At 33.7% G+C, this 10,038-nt stretch overlaps 1 pseudogene; it reads right to left on the bottom strand.

Annotated features, from left to right (window-relative positions):
- Positions 1 to 5,304: 5,304 nt before the first annotated feature.
- LOC105992169 lies at positions 5,305 to 5,640 on the bottom strand (annotated as a pseudogene).
- Positions 5,641 to 10,038: the final 4,398 nt, after the last annotated feature.

Below are 10,038 nucleotides of genomic sequence, written 5' to 3'. Positions count from 1 at the left end.
ATACTTATTATCTTACTTATGTAACTGTAACCCCTATGTATATCATCTTTACACTAAAATTTAAAAGGAGATACACCATGAGAATCTAAACATATCTAACATATCAGGTTTCTTTCTACATCTATAGTTATATATTTATATATCATTTCTTTTTCTTCCTTCAGAATTTTTCCAAATCCATACATTCTGTAATCTTCTTATATTAATTGGTTATTCCTTACCCATTTCTCTCCAATCTATGTAAATTTGAACTTGTGTATTAAACTTTAAACTTACATCTAATAAATTCCTGTTTGTTGGAAGACAGTACTTTGTAGCTGTCACATTTTGATATAGCTTGAACATAGACACATTTGCTATAGTCTTCCATTTTACAGATGGTTATATAGTCAAGAGCCTAGAAAATAGAAATAGAAATAGTGTCTTTCTTTGTAACAAGAGAAATAAAATTTCCTAAGCTCCAAATCTTTTTTAATCTTTTCTTTCTTTTTTTTTTTTTGGCAGTCATTGGGCTTGAACTCTGGGTCTGAACGCTGTCCCTCAGCTATTCAGGTCAAAGATAGCACTCTAGCAATTTACTACTTGAGCCACTGTGCTACTTCTAGTTTTCTGAGTGGTTTATTGGAGATAAGAGTCTCATGGACTTTGCTGCCTGGGCTGGCTTTGAACCACGATCCTCAGATGTCAGCCTACTGAGTAACAAGGATTACAGGTGCAAGCCACCAGCTTCTGGCTTTAATCATTTCTTATTTGTAAAACAACAATTGAATATATAAGCATAATCTACCCCTACTTGCACTAACTGTAGGCAATTGAGTCTCAAAGTCCTGGCTCAATAAAATTCTTATGCTTTGGCTACTGTTGCCATACATAAAACCTCCCTTGAAATTCTGAAGTCTTACATCTTCTAACGTGTCTGTGAAAGTGTGACAGACTACTGTGTGTGCAACAAGTCATGTAAAATTTCAAATGAATTACAAATTTGTTTAGAACATATTAATTTTAGAGTGGGTATTGATACCAAGTAAACATTTACATATTTAAAAATACTTGGATGACAATTGGGAAAATAATGACTTAAGTATGTTATGCTATTAATGAGAATGTAACAAATCAGAAATAAATACTATATATAAAATATGCATTGAGGGAAGTATTCCAGAGAGCAGTAAAAAATGTAGATAAGAATATGTTTGTTTTTAAAATGCAAGGATTTTAACAGCTTTTGTAAACCAGAAAAGTAAACTGTTAAATTTCATACTTCTACCTTTTGCATGTTCTTCCCCCTATGGTATAACCCCCATTGTCACTCTATTTGATTCTGGTGTCCTGAATCTTGTATATACATTTTTCTAATTTGGGGATGGGAAGGGAAATAAAAAAATGCTGAAACAAGGATACAGGTTGACCCATTGTAACAATGAGCCATATAAGGTACTATGTTGAAAACGAACTTTACAACTTGGGGGCTGGGAGGGAGGAGTTGGGGAGATGGGGTTGGAAGGGAGAGTAGGGGAAAAACAAAGGAATAGGGAATAATGGTCAATAGGAAATGTACATATTACCTTACTCATGTGACTGTAAACGCTCTGTATGGTATATTTCCAATTAAAATTATAAAAATCAAACTATTTTCATGTGATTGCAGACATTCCTCTGTTTTAAATTCTATTGGATAGAGTTTTCTGAATTAGTTATAAAGTCACTGGGTGCTGCCGGCTCCTGTCCGTAATCCTAGCTCCTCAGGAGGCTGAGGTCTGAAGATCACAGTTCAAAGCCATCTCTGGCAGGATAGCCCACGAGACTCTTCAATAAACTCCTCAGAAGCCAGTCGTGGTGTTGTGGTTCAAGTGTTAGAGTGCTAGCTTTGAACATAAAGAGGCTCAGGGATAGTGCCCATGCCCTGAGTTCAAGCCCAAGGACTGGAAAATAAAGATATAAAGTCAGCCCAGATTTTATTTCACTAAAACAATAGTGTAAATGCAAACTTTTTTTAACATCATTTTACCATTAATTTCTAATTTAATACCAGGCATCAAGACAGAAATAGAAAAGGCTGTCAGATGATTTTTAAAAAAGATATTTACAAATGCTTACCAAATATGACTCACTTTAGAAATTCAGAATAGTAGAGCAAATACAATTTGTAGAACTAAAATATGAACAAATATTGAATGTAAAATATTATTGACTAAAGCACCAATCAGTAATTAGAAAATAAATGTAGCTATAATAGGGATACTGATTTTTTAATCCATTTAGGAAGATATGTAAAACTATACCCTGTGGTTCTGTTTATCAAGAAATGAACTTGGACATTTCTTCCCAGAGTTGATGTGAATTATGAGATTATTAGTATTAAACTAAAAGGTTCCTTTGATTAAAAAAAATCTTTGGGGCTGGGAAGGTGGCTCAGTGGTAGAGTGCTTGCCTTTCATGCATGAGGCCCTGGGTTTGATTCCTCCGCACAAGGTAAGCAGAAAATGCCGGAAGTGGGGCTGTGACCCAAGTGGTATAGCACTAACTTTGAGCTGAAGAGCTCAGGGAGAGTGCCCAGGTCTGGAGTTCAGGCCCAACAACCGGTAAAATAAATAAATAAATAAATAAAAATAAATCTTTGTTTTTGTTCTATGAATCTCAAATTTATTTCTTTTATTTTAGTCATGGTCTACCAGAAATACAAGGAGTGAATAAGCTCTTGGGTCTTAATCTATAACCTGTTAACCACAAAAAGTAAAATGTGTCTTTTCTCTACCCTCCCTTTTAAACAATTAATTAGATACTCATCACTAGAGCCAGGTACATTTTAATGACCAAAAGAATGGTGTAGTATCATAATGCTTCAAACAGAAACTGAGCACTGATTATGTCTTAGGTAAGGAGGAAGCATTTTGAAAACTATTATACTCATCGGAAAGTTATCAGTCAATGACTCACCCTAGCATCCACATAGACTTATCTTTCTTGGTTCCTGAGCAGGCTGAGTTTTCCCTTCATCAATGTTGTTTCATCTGCCCCCATCAAAAATACTGTTTTCCAGTTAAGTTCAATTGTTGTAGAATCAGAAATTCCTGCCCAACAACAAGGAGATTCATATTTTTTATTGTGAAAATACCGTACAGAGGAGTGACAATTACATCGGCAAGATAATAAGTACATTTCTTATCAAGCATTGTTGCCTCCTCCTTTGTTTCCCCTTCCTATCCCTTCCTCTCTCCCCTCCCCCCATATCCCCCCTTCCTCTCCCCTCTCCCCCCCCCACCAAAGTTGTAAAGTTTGTTTTTCACCATGACTACTGTACATCTCATTGTTGCAATGGGTCCACCTGTACCCTATTTAAACGATTTATTTTTTCCCTTCCCCTCCACAAATTATACCAATATCAAATACAGTGAAAGCAGGGGTTATATCATGGGAGAGGGACATGCAAAGCAACAAAGAAACCATCTTATAAATATGCTAGAAACAATCGCATGAAAGAAAAAAAAAACATTTGAATACTTATCTTGGGGTTCATGTCACCTAACATCAAATTATCTGACCTTTTTTGCTTGTCTCACACATATACTAGTTTTAATTTAATCAAATATTTAAGGCATCCTTGAAATATAAACAGGATGTTGCCTACAGGAATTTTAGTGATAGATAGATAGATAGATAGATAGATAGATAGATAGATAAATAGATAGTAAGATATAGATATAGGTATATCTATGTGTGTGTATATATATATATATATATATGAAACAAGATAAACCTTTGGCACATTAAATGTTCATGATAATTTGTGTTATTTTCAGTTTAGGAATATTTTGAATAAAGCTGATATATGCATCCATTTGCATGTAATTAATGAGCATAATTATTTGTGTTATGAGAACTCATTAGTGTAATTGTTATGTGAGTAATAGGACATTATTATTGTTAAGCTAACTTGTGAAATACTGAAAGGAACAAAATAGTCTTACTAATGGATAGTTTCTACATTTCATTATCATTGGAATATATTGCAATATGCACATTTTAAAAATGATAATACTGCAAATGGTTCTTGGACATACAAATGAAAATTAATTGGGTAGAAGGAGAAATTCAATTAATAATTTTTAACTAGACTTGCTTGTAATTTTTTCATATTTCCTTATTTTCTATCAGCAACCACATCTTTTTGAATTCTTTCTTACAATTGGTTTTAATACCTTAATGAAATTTTCATTAACTGATCAATTTATAATTTGCTTGTTTTATATTTTTGGGGTATCATTATTTGTTATACTTGTACTATGTACCTCTAATGTTTTGCTAAAATGGTCACTGTCAGAGTTTCTCAAATTGGTCATAATATTTTATGCCCTTACTTATAAATGCACCAAAGTTTCCATTTCCATTCAATTTGGTCCTCTAAGGATCTTCACCGTCTTGAGATTGCATTGAATCTAGAGGAACTTGTGGAAAAGCAAGTATGTAACAAGTTGAGTCTTTGGCCAGATATGGTGGCACATTCCTGGAATCCCAGGACAGGGATGTTGGAAGGAGGAACAGAAAGAATTCCAGAGTAGCCCAGGCAAAGGTTCTATATTAAAGTCGTTTTTTTTAAGTTGGTGGCAAAGATGAATCTGAAGATATAGGGCACTTGCCTAATATGTACAAAATCCTGGATCCAATCTCTAGCACTGCAAAAAAAATGAGTCTAATATATAAAGTACCATGTTCTTTTTAAATTATTTAGATATGTTCTAATTTCTCCTTAATTTTGTAGAATTATTTTGCTTTCAAATTGTTTTCTAATCTATTGAAAATATAGTGATTCATATTTTAATTTTATTTTTCCATCGTATAAAATGTAATTCCAATTTATATACTATTATAAATTTCAGAATATATTCTATTTTAACAGCGTGTTTATAAACATTTTCTAATAGTCAAGTTATGTGCTTTAACACCTTTATATGTAATATTCAAAAATAAAAAAATAATGCATTCTTCTCATTTAAAACTCTGAAGAATTCAAAAATAAGTACAGATTTACAAAATTGGTATATTCTGTCATATCAACATTATAACCTAAGAAAAAGTACAAACAGAATACATTACAAATTTATGCAGCAGTAACTGTTGACAGCATGTGATAAAAAGCACACTGACCAAGATACACGTTTATATGTTGTAAAGAGGGACTTTTTTTTTCTGAAGAATCCTTAAAACTTGTGACATTTAAAATTTGTTTGCTTTTCCACTAGGAGCTAGATTATAGACAACCATGATGAAAAAGATGAACAAATAAGTTTTCTGCTATGAATCATTTCAGTTTTGCTCAACAATGGCCAGAATTCTTTTCTTATATTCTTGTTTGTTTTCTTGATAAAGTTCTGCTGCCTGGCTATAGGCTGCAATTTTTGAATCTGGTTCATCCAACAAAGACTGAATTATAGAAGATATATCATACTTTGGACTCCACAGATTCTGAAGGATAACTAAACATATGCTATAATCAGCATACACATTTGGATGATACATTTTGGATAAAAACTTAACGGTTGTTGGTTTATTTGCATATTATTCAGAAAACTCTACTAGTTTAAAAGTACCATCCTCAAAGTATGACCCTTCTGATCCAAATATAACTGTGTTCCACTGCATGTTTGTTTTTAGATGGTACACCACTGACCCCACTGATAGATCCTCTTACAATCACATGAAATCCTGCATGAGCCTTCTCAGAGCCAGTGGTTGGATATGCTCCCCAGCTCTCCTGCAGTCACTGAAAGAAAAGAGTATCACACAGTACCCCTGCCGCCCCCACTATGCCTGGTTCAGCAGCTGAATTCCTATGGGTCCCTATAAATGTATTAGATATTTAATTAATTCTTGTATCTGTACATTGAGATATTCCTTTTTTGTGCTTAACCCTTCAACTTTTATTTTATTCACTTAATATACTACACTGATGAAGACTGCAAATACAAGTGATACTACATTTATGTGATGTGACTTGTTACCATACTAAGGAGGAAATAATTTAGGATATTTCAGCTAATATGAAAAGTGCTAGATTTTTTTTGCAAATAGGTTTTATTAGACTAACAAATTTCATTTTGCCACATGATGGTGATTCACCTTGTCTGTGATTCTAGCTACTCAGGAAGCTGAGATCTGAAGGATCATGGTTCAAATCCTGCATAGGCAAAAAAAAAACAAACACAAAAACCTGGAAGGAAAAGGCCATGAGTAAAAAATCTGTGCCAGAGTGCCAGAGTGAAAGTCCCTGAGTGCCAGCGCAGTATCAATACACACACACACACACACACACACACACACACACACACACACACACACCAAACTTTATTTTGTTCCTAACATTAATTTAATAAAATCATGAAGAGGTTTGCTGTATCAATTTGTTTTATTTGGTTGATTATTGTAGGTGAAGTTCCAGTTATCTCATATTCTAAAATAATCCTGCAGGGATAAACTAAATACAAATGATTTAACCTTCAGATATTGAAGAGATTTTAACTTTTATGTATCGTTCTTTAAATCTGCTAATGTTTGATTTACAGATTTTATCTATGTTCATGTAAGTTGTTAGAATATAAGTTGTTTCCTTATATCTGATTATACTATTTGTTAAAATTGTGATATATGCTTTGACCAAAACTTTTTTATTTATTTATAAATTTATGTTTTGCCAATGATTTATTTTAATAGAGTTTAAGTAAAGAAATACAGAAGATGGAAATATTTCTTGTTTTCCATGCAGGAAAGAGGAGTTAAAAGACTCAAAATTGAAACTTCTGTCTATAGCTTTTCTGCTTCTTGAGCTTTGCAAATCCATGCAGTCATTTTAATCTAACAACTGGTAATATTAAAACCTAAAGCTAGGGTTTGGATTAGCTAAGGTAGGTGAAGCTTATTCTAAACACAGGAAATCTTTAGGACATTATCAAGGGTTATTTAAAAACTTTATAGCTAAAAAAACTAGTGATGTTTTTGGTCATAATGTTAATACTATTTACTTTCAAGAAAAATTTTAATATAATTAATTCTATTGCAGTTTAAATAGATATTCTAAGCAATGTGTGAGTTTAGTGTCTATTTTCATAAATGTTTCATGTGTACATTTGAAAACTACACTTAATTTGCTAACATCTGTATATTATTTATGTATCAGCCTACTGTGTTTATATTATTATTTAATTATTTAAGATACTTGCTACAGTTATACATATTTTTCTATAAATTACTGACAGACGCATATTTAAATCTCAAAATGTAGTTGTGAACTAATTTTTTAATGTCATGAACTTTTGTTTTGTTTTTTTTTTATCTGCCAGTACTGGTGTTTGAACTCAAGGTCTGGGTACGATACATTAGGTTTTACACTCAAGAGTAATGCTCTACCACTCAAGTTACACTTACACTTCCAGCTTTTTTGTGATTAATTGGACATAAGTCTTGTGTACTTCCTGCCTGGGCTGTCTATAAACTGAGATCTTCCTGAGTAGTTAGGATATAGTCACAAGACATTGACAGCTATCAGGCCTCAGATACATAGTTAAACCCTATCTTGAGGCAGAAAGAATAGAAAGAAGGAAGGGAAAAATTAAATATTATGAAGGTAAGTAGGTGTACATGAGGAATAAGGGTAAAATTTCATTAAATAAAGATATAGTTAATGTCCTATAATAAAAGGAAGAGATACAATTGTTCTTTACACTATTTTATGAGAAAATAGCAGATGGAAATTGTCTGAAATCCAGAAAGAGCTTCCTGAGAAAGAATTGAATCTCTTGGCACCATGACCTTAGCTTCCAAAACATAAGAAATAAACATTTAAGCTACTAAATCTATATGTTGATTTTTTTCTGTCTCATCTATGATAATTGTCTACATGGTTTTGGTGACTTTGTTCAATTATATTTTCTCTGATATTAAAGCAATGGCAATTTAGCATTTTAGTACCAAAATATTGGTTAAAATACAGTTTATAGAACTTCTACTTTCTAAAATAACATCAAAATATATGAGGTAGATTTTGTAATTGTGAATTTTTAATGTTCATTATTTTTAGACTCAATATGCCACATTAAATATTATTTGGAAATCACATTATTTCACTTTTTGTGTAAAATGTCAAAGTGTGACAGAATCTTACATTAGATGTTATTTCTTTCCTTTTTCTTTTGTATTCCAATAAAACTTTATTTGTAAAAACAGGTGGCACAAGCCTTGAAACTCATGGAAATGCAAAGAACCAAGAATAACCAAACAATCTTGAAAAAGAATGAAGTTGGAAGATACACTTCCTAGCTTCATAACTTGCTACAAAAGTGGTACTGGCATACAAGGACAGGCGTTTAGATCAATGGAGCAGAGTTCATAAATATGCCTATATACTTACAGTCACTTGATTTCTGGTAAAAGTGCCAGACAATTCAGTAGAGAAAGATAGATGTAATGTGACAATAGGATATTCATATGCAAAAGAATAACATACATATATACATACACACATATATTATATTTACATATATATAACACATAATTATATCATATATAAAAAGGAACATAAAATGAATAAAAGATCTACATAGAATTTCTAAGACAATAGAAGACTTGGAGAAAAACCAGTATAAATCTTAATAGCCTTGAGTTAGCAATGATTTTTTCAGATATAACATCAAAATCCCAGGGGACCAATGAAACTTTGAACTAAAATATTTTGTATATCAAAGGCATGATGAAGAGGGTGAGGTGTGACTCAGTAACAACACACATGTCTAGCAAGTGTGAAACACTGAGTTCAAACCTAAGTACTGCATGAAAGAAAAGAAAAGAGAACACAGAAGAATAGCATATGTGAAGATGAAGATAATGAATGGAGTGACCACAAGCCAAGGATGCCAAGGGCCATCCTATGCTGGAAGAGGCAGGAAGGATCCACAATAGAGCCTATGGAGAAGTCAAGCTTCCTTTGGTTTTAGACTTATGGACTCAAGAACTGTGAGGGGGCAAATGTCTGATTCGTTTATTTATTTTAGCAGTACTATGTGTGCTCAGAACCTCATGCTTGCTTAGACAAGCACTCTACCACTTGAGCCATACCTCCAGCCCTTTTGTCTGTTATTTCAAATCAGCTAACAGCAGCCTACAAAAGGATCCTTCTCAGAGGAAGGCAGAAAGGTCAGATTCAGAGTGAGGAGAGTAGGAGACTGCACTGTTGGCACTGGAGGGGAGGAAAGAAGTACACGATAAAGGATGCAGGGTCTCTAGAAGCTACAAAAGGTGAGACATGGATTCTTCCTTAAGCCTCCAGGAGGGACCTTCTTGCAATATCTGGAGGCCTGTGTCAGATCCCTGTCTCCCAAACTGTGAGATAATACCTTAGTGTTGTTTTGTTATAGCAGCCACAGGACATACATACATATTATCATAATAGTTTTCATGTCCAATATCACGATGGCCAAGAATTTAGAGCAGTTGCTCACAGCCTAGCCTCACTTAATATAGATCATCAGAGTAACTTTGTTGCTCACAGCCTGTCCTCAGTCTCTTTACTCGTCCAGCTAGACAAGTCAAAAGGTGACCCACAGATGGACTCTGGCCTCTTTCTGCTTCCCCCAATCTCTTTTACTTTTGACTTTTCCCCTCCAAATCACAAGCATCATGAATGTTGTAGAATCAAGCTGTACAGACCAGAGGAAAGGCCAGGTTGTAAATTGTCACACCCAGCCTTCACAGCCTTCACATGTATCTCTCTGAGGGGTTTCATTTTACCTTAGCAAAATTAGATCTTAAAGTGTCCTGTCAGTCTTCCTTTGAATCATCAGAGCATTTTGCTGAGCAGGGCTTGTTTTCTATGGTAACAATTAGCTGGTGTTGAATGTTTTCATCCCCTGTTTCTCTGCTTCTAGGCCCTGCCTCTAGATAAAGGGTTCAATGACATGGTAGCACTGTTCAAAGCTCATGGCACACCACTCCTTAATCTGCCTAGGAATGAGGTCTCTAGTTAAGTTGACTTTTGCCATCTTCTCTTAA

Source organism: Dipodomys ordii, unplaced genomic scaffold (assembly GCF_000151885.1).
Source record: "Dipodomys ordii isolate 6190 unplaced genomic scaffold, Dord_2.0 Scaffold80, whole genome shotgun sequence".
Taxonomy (NCBI): Eukaryota; Metazoa; Chordata; class Mammalia; order Rodentia; family Heteromyidae; genus Dipodomys; species Dipodomys ordii.
Note: the sequence above shows the minus strand (reverse complement) of the source record. Positions and strands in the feature narration are given on the sequence as shown.